Source organism: Acomys russatus, chromosome 24 (assembly GCF_903995435.1).
Source record: "Acomys russatus chromosome 24, mAcoRus1.1, whole genome shotgun sequence".
Classification (NCBI taxonomy): Eukaryota; Metazoa; Chordata; class Mammalia; order Rodentia; family Muridae; genus Acomys; species Acomys russatus.
Genome location: NC_067160.1, coordinates 27,094,823 through 27,103,354, shown reverse-complemented (window position 1 = coordinate 27,103,354; position 8,532 = coordinate 27,094,823). Strand labels below are relative to the sequence as shown.

Genomic DNA, 8,532 nt, shown 5'->3' with positions numbered 1-8,532 from the left:
ATAAAGGAAGCCATATTTGTTTTTGTTGTTGTTGTTGCTTTTTTTTAAAATTCACTAAATTTATTCTTAAAATCACAAAATGTTTCTTACAAAAGACCATTACATTCTGCACACTGCTCTGAACAAATGCCAGGCACATGTGGACTATTACTTTCCTCCCTCTCCCACCCCCAATGTTACAGTGACCACAAAGCAAGGTGTTCACAATAATTTTTTTAAACCACCAACAATGAGCAAAAAATAAAATTCACTCACTTTGCTGCTGTTTCAAATTTTCAATGTTAGTTTCTCCCCCCAAGCCTGTTGTAAGGAACATTACATCTGGTGAACAGCAAAGGTTTCACAACACCTCAAATGCAGAACACCTATGAAGCAGAGGAATGTTGGTTTTTCAAACAGAAGCAGATTAAAAAAAAAAAAAAAAAGATGCAGGACTCCTTCAGTTCTTCCCTAGTCTTAGAAAAACTTTCTAGATTACTGCTTCACACTGTTCTGCAGCAAATACAGTGTGTTCTGTATCTGGTCCTCTGTTCCAATCTTCAGATCCTTCTAAAGGTTCATCAGTTTTGATCAATGCTCATGACTCATGATGGATTTGTTTAATACGCTGACCACCGTTGCAAAAAATAGATCCAGCCAAATCTTTGGGAATAGTTACTTCTGTGGTAATAATAGGCCTGCCAAGATCACCATATGAGCAACGCCCCCTGCATAGGAATAATCATATCCAGAACCACTCGGTGGCTCATAAGCCATTTGCCATTCTGATGGGTTCCTTGTGTCAACTGCAGAGCCCCAGGTTTCATGAGCACTGAACCCAACCATGCTGTCATAGCAGTCTCCAGGCCTTCCTCTTCCATTGGAGGCCATTCGATATCCCCCTCTGGGTGGTGGTGGTAGAAGAGGAGGAAGATTCTGGGCTCTGCTGCCATCTGGGCTATCTCGACCAGGAGGAGGTGAATGAGGTACTCAATGAGGGCTCGTATCATAATGTCTTCTAGAAGGAGGCATGGGACACCCACCCTGACCAGAAAGCATTCTGTCAAAACTACCTCTTCCCCACTTGCGAAGTCCCACAAGCCATCCATGTCAGTCATCAAATATCATGGTAAAGCCACCATAATCATAGGTTTCAACATAAAAGTTGGGATCATAGGGTTGTGCACATCCTTTGATGGGAGGCTCACATCAGGCCAAGGGTGATCTTGATGCACTCTACCGCCCTATCAGGTTTTCCTCCAATAAGAACAACTCTGTCAGTAGAATGAGGGCAGCGCTCCTGGAAAAGCTTGATTGTTGTATGAGGGTTTTCTCAAAGTTCTTTGATTTTAGCACCTGTGACACCAGTAATTCCTCCTGCCAGGCTTTGATGAATCAACAGTCTCAGCCAAAGTCACTTCCTTTACAATGTTGGTAATTTAAGCATCCTGCAGCATCAGGACCATGTGGGAGCTGGTGGGTTGCAGTGAGTGATGGCAACTGCAGGCCCTCTTCCAATGCAGGGATGATTTTCTTCAGAATTTCTCCAATCGTTTCAATATCAACACTGATATTCAGTGTGCACTCAGGGGCCACTGCTGTCTGGAGCTGAAACACTGGCATTGTAGTCTGTATGAAGAGCCCTGATATTCTTGCCTCCTTTTCCAATCACTACTCCTGCATTCTTACTCTGAAGTAATTCAACCATCTCATCAGTATCTCTAGGTCTTTTAAAGGTTTGTTCCTCTTTGACATCTTCTCCAGAGTGTTTACCAAATTCACCATTGGTTTTGGCATTGGGGAGGGTTTCTTCTGGCTATTCAGTCTCCATTTTCTTGAATTAAATGAATGCCCAATAGGCCACAATAGAGCGGGAGGCAAGCATGACGGTGATGTCCGTGCAGCAGTGAAACAGAGGATAATGGCACCCACATTTGTAAAAGAAACATTAATAAAGTCTGAACCATACATTAATAGTGGAAGACTTCAACATACCACTTTGACCAAAGGATAGGTCAATGAAACAGAAACTAAAGCAAGAAATAATGACACTAACAAATGTCATGAATCAAATGGACCTAACAGATATCTACAGAACTTTTCACCCAAACACAAAAGATTATACCTTCTTCTCAGCATCTCATGGAACCTTCTCCAAAATTGACTGTATAGTAGGTCACAAAGCAAGCCTCGACAGATACAGGATTAAGATAATACCTTACATCCTGTCAGACCATCATGGACATTAACAACAACAGAAATAACAAAAAGTCTACATATACACAGATACTGAAAAACTCTCTACTCAATGATAACTGGGTCAGGAAAAAAAAATAAAGAAAGAAGTTAGGGGCTTCCTAAAATTCAAAGAAATGAAGATACAACATACCCAAACTTATGGGACACAAGGAAATCAGTGCTAAGTGGAAAGTTCATAGCCCTAAGTGTCTTCATAGAGAGATTGGAAACATCTCATACAAGCAATTTAACAGAATACTTGAAAGCCCCAGGGGAAAAAATAAGCAGAAACACCCAAGAGGAGTACACGCCTGGAAATCATCAAACTCGGGGCTGAAATCAATAAATTAGAAACAAAGAAAACAATTCAAAGAATCAAGGAAACCAAGAGGTGGTTCTTTGAGAACATCAACAAGATAGACAAACCCTTAACCAAACTAACTAAAAGGCAGAGAGACGCTATCCAAATCAACAAAATCAGAAACAAAAAGGAGACATTCCTGGTGTGGTGGCATATACCTTTTATCCCAGCACTCAGGAGGCAGAGGCAGGCTGATTGCTGTGAGTTCAAGGCCAACTGGTCTATGAAGTAAGTCAAAGACAGGCAAGGCTACACAGAGAAACCCCGTGAAGAAGAAGAAGAAGAAGAAGAAGAAGAAGAAGAAGAAGAAGAAGAAGAAGAAGAAGAAGAAGAAGAAGAAGAAGAAGAGAAGGAGGAGGAAGAAGAGGAGGAAGAGGAGGAGGAGGAATGAAGAATGAAGAATTGAATAATAAGAAGGGAGACACAACAACAGAAAGCAAGGAAATTCAAAGAATCATTAGGTCTTACTTCAAAAGCCTATATGCCAAAAATTTGAAAATCTAAATGAAATGGACAATTTTCCTGATAGATTCCACCTACCAAAGTTGAACCAAGATCAGGTAAACAAATTAAATAATCCTATATCCCCTATGGAAATAGAAGCAGTCCTCAAAAGTCAGGCAAGCAAAAAAAGCCCAGGGCCTGATGGTTTCAGTACAGAATTCTACCAGACTTTAAAGAAGAGTTTATACCAATACTCTTCAAACTACTCCCCAAAATAAAAATGGAAGGAAAATTACCAAACTCATTCTATGAGGCCATAGTCACCTTGATACTTAAACCACACAAAGACCCTAAATAGAATTTCAGACCAATTTCTCTTATGAACATTGGTGCAAAAATATTCAATAAAATACTGGCTAACTGAACCCAAGAAAACATCAAAAATATCATTCACCATGACCAAGTAGGCTTCAGCCCAGGAATGCAGGGGTGGTTCAATATACGGAAATCTATCAATGTAATCACTACATAAACAAACTGAAAGGGGAAATAAACCCACATGATCAGCTCATTAGATGCCAAAAACTATTGACAAAATCCAACACCCATTCACATTTAAAGTCTTGGAAAATCAGGAATACAAGGCACATACCTAAACTTAATAAAGGCAATATACAGCAAGCTGATAGCTAACATCAAATTAAATGGAGAGAAACTTAAAGCAATTCCACTAAAATCAGGGATTAGACAAGGTTCTCCCCCCGTCCCGCTCTCTCTCTCTTCAATATCATACTTGAAGTTCTAACTAGACTAATAAGACAACAAAAGGAAATTAAGGGAATCCACATCTGAAAGGATGAAGTCATTATTCATAGATGATATGATAGTATACATAAGTGACCCCCAAAATTCCACAAGAGAACTCCTACAGCTGATAAATACTTTTGGCAAAGTGGCTGGATACAAGAATAATTAAAACAAACAAACGAACGAACCAGTATGCCTCCTGTATACAAATGACAAATGGGCTGAGAAAGAAATTAGGGAAACTATACCCTTCACAATAGCCACAAATTATATAAAGTATCATGGTGTATCTCTAACCAAACAAGTGAAAGACTTGTATGAAAAATAATTCAAGTCTCTGAAGAAAGAAATTGAAGAAGATATCAGAAGATGGTAAGATCTCCCATGCACGTGGATCAGGAGGATGAACATAGTAAAAATGGCCATCTTACCAAAAGCAATCTATAGATTCATGCAATCTTATCAAAATATCTACACAATTCTTTACAGACCAATTCTCAACTCTGTATGGAAAAACAAAAAACCCACAATAGCTAAAACAATCCTGTACAATAAAAGATCATCTGGAGGAATCTCCATCCCTGATCTCAAGCTGTAATATAGGGCAACAGTAATAAAATATGGCATGTTACTGGCATAGAAATAGGCTAGTTGATCGATGGAATTAAATTGAAGACCCAGAAATAAATCCACATACCCACAGATACTTGATTTTTGACAAAGAAGTCAACCATACAATGGAAAAAGAGCACCTTCAACAAATGGTATTGGTCTCACTGGATTACATGTAGAAAAATGCAAATAGATCCATATTTATCATCCTGCACAAATTTAATGTCCAAGTGGACTAATGATCTCAACATAAAACTAGACACACTAAATCTGTTAGAAGAAAAAGTGAGGAAGAGCCTTCAGCTCGTTGGCATAGAGGCCATTTCCTGAACAGAACAGCAACAGCTCAGGCTTTTATGCTGTCCTCCTCCAAAACAGAATTCTGATGTGCTAGTGTAGCTCCAGTGAGTGGATCACACAGACCCCAGTGTGTGAACACACCAGAGACACTGTCAGTGTGGCACCTTTGGGGCTTTGGAAATGGGGTTTTATTCCTATCTTTGCAAAGCACCAATATGAGAACAAGCAAGGATGAAAAATCTAAATTGCCACCAGCATGAAAGGAAACATGTAGAGCCACAGGGCTGGCTGCAGTAGCATCTCTTAACTGAGTACCACAGCAACAAATTTTAATGTAAATGATACTTGTCATTGCCAGGCATGGTGATGGCGCACACCTTTAAGTCGCAGCACTTGGGAGGCAGAGGCAGGTGGAGCTCTGTGAGTTTGAGGTGGCCTAGTCTGCAGAGTGAGTTCCAGGGCAACTAGGGCTTCCCAGAGAAACCCTGTCTCAAAAATGGAAAACAAACAAACAAACAAAAAACTCCAAAGATAAATAGGTAAGATTAAGATAGATAGATAGATAGATGATAGATAGATGATAGATAGATATAGATAAATAGATAGGTAGATAGATGACAGAAGATAGATAGATGATAGGTAATATTTTTCTAAGTAAAGAAATGCCTAGTGTGTGTGTGTGACAGAGAATTTGATTATGAATAGAGATGCTGATTCCTGAAAATGTGCCACTCTGTTAATCTTACATTCAAATGCTTTACATTTGGTAGCATTTTGGAAGGGAGCATCATGATTTTTAAAATATTATTTGACTAAAGTGATTTTTTTTTCCTTTAAAAAAAGACACTTCTCTAATTAAAGATTGAGCAATAAGTTTCAGTAAGTTGCCTCTGGGAAGTATTATTTCATTTTTATTACACAATATATATTGTTCACTTATGTTTATATTTGAAAAAAAGTATGCAAATCCAGTTTTTTTTTAAGATAAAATTCTTTGCAAGATGTCATCATAGAGCCTGGGAATTTTAATTTCTACATTTGTGGATATGTAGGGTTTATTTTTACAGTTTCAAGAGAAATTTAAAATCTAATAAAGTTCGTGTACAAACTGATCCTTTATCAATAATATCTACGTTTTTTTGTTGTTTGCATCTGGGAGAGTTTGGTGAAAGTAAACTACTCATCTATTCATGCAGATTTAATATTTTCCATGTTGCAGGTTTGTGCAACATTATAATTCTATAAATACTAAAGAACTTCGGTACACCAGTGAAAATCTTTGCTGTGCCGTGTGTGTGTGTGTGTGTGTGTGTGTGTGTGTGTGTGTGTGTGTGTGTTGACTTATTTTTCTCATTCTTTAGATCATTGTGTATAATGATACACTTTAGAAAATGTGAAAACACTCCCCTTCAGCCCTCAGTGTATTCAAATAGTGGAGTGGAAAGTAGACTTGGTACCCATTTAGAGCCTTACTAAATAATTCAGCTGATTTTCTCATTTTAAAAAGTGTTGGGGCGGGGGAGGTGACTGTTATATCTTTTAAAACTTGCTTTGATAGAGAATAAAAGAGCCTTGGTATCAAAAACAAAGATTTTTAAAGTTTGTATAGAAATAAATAACTAGTTTTCTCATGAGTGGCTAGATTATTCTGTGGTTTGAAAGAGCCAAGAACATATTGCTTTTCTTGGGCGCTAGTGCAGAAATGTTTTCATCAATTAACATTTGCTAAGAAGAATTTTTATGTGCGCTGCTTTTCAAATAGAATGATATATAAAATGGCTGTCCAAAAGACTGCTTCAGGGCCCCTTTCTTTAATGTCTGAGAGCATAATAATTATTGTGGCATGCCAGTTGGGAAGCAAACGAAACTAACAGCAATGACCCAAAAGATAAATAAATAAGCAGCAACAAAACATTTCAGACAGAAATTTCACTTGTGAGAAAATATTGCTGTAGGTAGCTTCAAATTAAATGAAAAGAACATCACCCACAAATCACGCTAATTTTCTTCTTCATAGTTTGGCCCAATATGCACACCTCAGGGTAAGGACATGGCAAGATGCAGCAGAAAGTAGGGCATGGGATGTTGTTTCCGAGGCCCAGAACCAGCACACTGTCCTCTGCCTGAGGTTACTCCCCCGTCCAGTGCCTCAGCTTCAGCTGCACGGAGGCCACCACTATCTTATGAAGAGCCTCAGTTAATCTGCAAGATGGTGTTTGGATAGGTGTTCTTGTTTCCACTTTGCAGGTGCGGAAACAGATTAAAGTTGACACAGCTGCTGAAAGGACCAAGAGGCAAACCCAGGCTGTCTGCTGCAGTGGCCACATCCCCAGCCTCGCCTTCTGCCCCCTCAGGGAAGAAACATGCTTCTCAGGTGGTGATGCCTGAACAGGAAACCGGCAGGGCACTTGCCCTCTGTCAACCCCTGGTAGTCTGTGTGGGTTTTGCTTTGCTTTTTAGAGACAGGGTCTCTCTGTTTAGGTTACTCACTACGACAGAGACTATGCAATGCAGACTGGCCTCACGCTTGGGTGTGTCTTGCCTCAGCCTCCACAGTGATGGGAATAGTAGGCCTGTCCAACTTGGCTTGAAAAGTTCAACTTACTTTTGTTTTCATAAAGATTTGTTATTAGTACTTACTATTTAAAAATTTTGAACATTTTAATTAAAATTGAATTGCAATACTTTTCACTTTCCTTTTCTTCCTTCCTCTCTCAGACCCCCTCCCCTTCTAATTCCTCCCATGACCTCACCCATTGTCAAATTGATAATTTCTTCTTTTTACTGTTACATTTATGTGTGTGAGTGTGTGTGCAAAATTATACAAAACAACCTGTTGTCATCTGTGTTTTGGTTTCAGAGCTGAGTGTTTTGTCTTGGATAACTAGTTAGGGGACTTGTCCCCAGGAAAGGCTATTTCTCCCTTTCTCAGCAGTCATCAGTTGCCTGTAGTTTGTTGTCTAGGGGTGGGAACCTCACAAAATTTTATTTATATTGTTTTCATTTATTTATACATGTATGTGCCACACGTGTGCGCATGCACACAGTGGCCAGAGAAGGCGTCAGACCCCTTGAAACTGGAGCTCTAGACAGTTGTAGGCTGCTTGACATGGGTGCTTGGAAGAAAACTTGGGATCTCTGCAAGAGCAGCAAGTTCTTTTAATCTTTGAGCCATCTGGCAAGCCTGCTTTGTGCTCCATAAACAGATACTCCTGTGGTAAGGTAAAGGTAAGGCTGTAGAACTACAGAAAGGACAGCAAGATGCAGGCATGAGTAGAAAGCATGTCTCAAACAAGGAAGAGTAAAGAGAGGAGTTTAAACAAAGATAGCTTATGCGGAAACTGGAAAACAAAGATGGTGAAAACAGACTTGAGGCCTGAGTACTGTGACCAGCATACTTGGTAAATCAAAAAGCCCACATTTAGAGTAAGGTTGTGCAGCATTTCACTTCACACACTAATTAACCTGGGCCCAGAAATGGTTTCAGTCTGACCAATCCATTTAAAGATCAGTAAATACAGGGTCAGAAAGATTAAATGTTTTGTCTGAGATCCCAGAAGGTAAGGACAGTAGTCAGACTAGGACCACGCCTGACTTGAAGCTCAGCGCTCTTCCACCTGCTGCATAAAACACAAGTTAGCAGCTGTAAGCACACAGGCGCCCTGTAGTTACAACGCAGCTTCCACATCACAAAAGTAATCACAGAGGACCCACACTGAAGACCAAATATACAGGACCCCGACACATCCTCTTCTCTGGAGCACAGTTCCTCGCACTAAAGTTCAAAGTTA

At 39.5% G+C, this 8,532-nt stretch overlaps 1 pseudogene; it reads right to left on the bottom strand.

Annotated features, from left to right (window-relative positions):
* Positions 1–456: 456 nt before the first annotated feature.
* LOC127207326 (heterogeneous nuclear ribonucleoprotein K-like) lies at positions 457–1,810 on the bottom strand (annotated as a pseudogene).
* Positions 1,811–8,532: the final 6,722 nt, after the last annotated feature.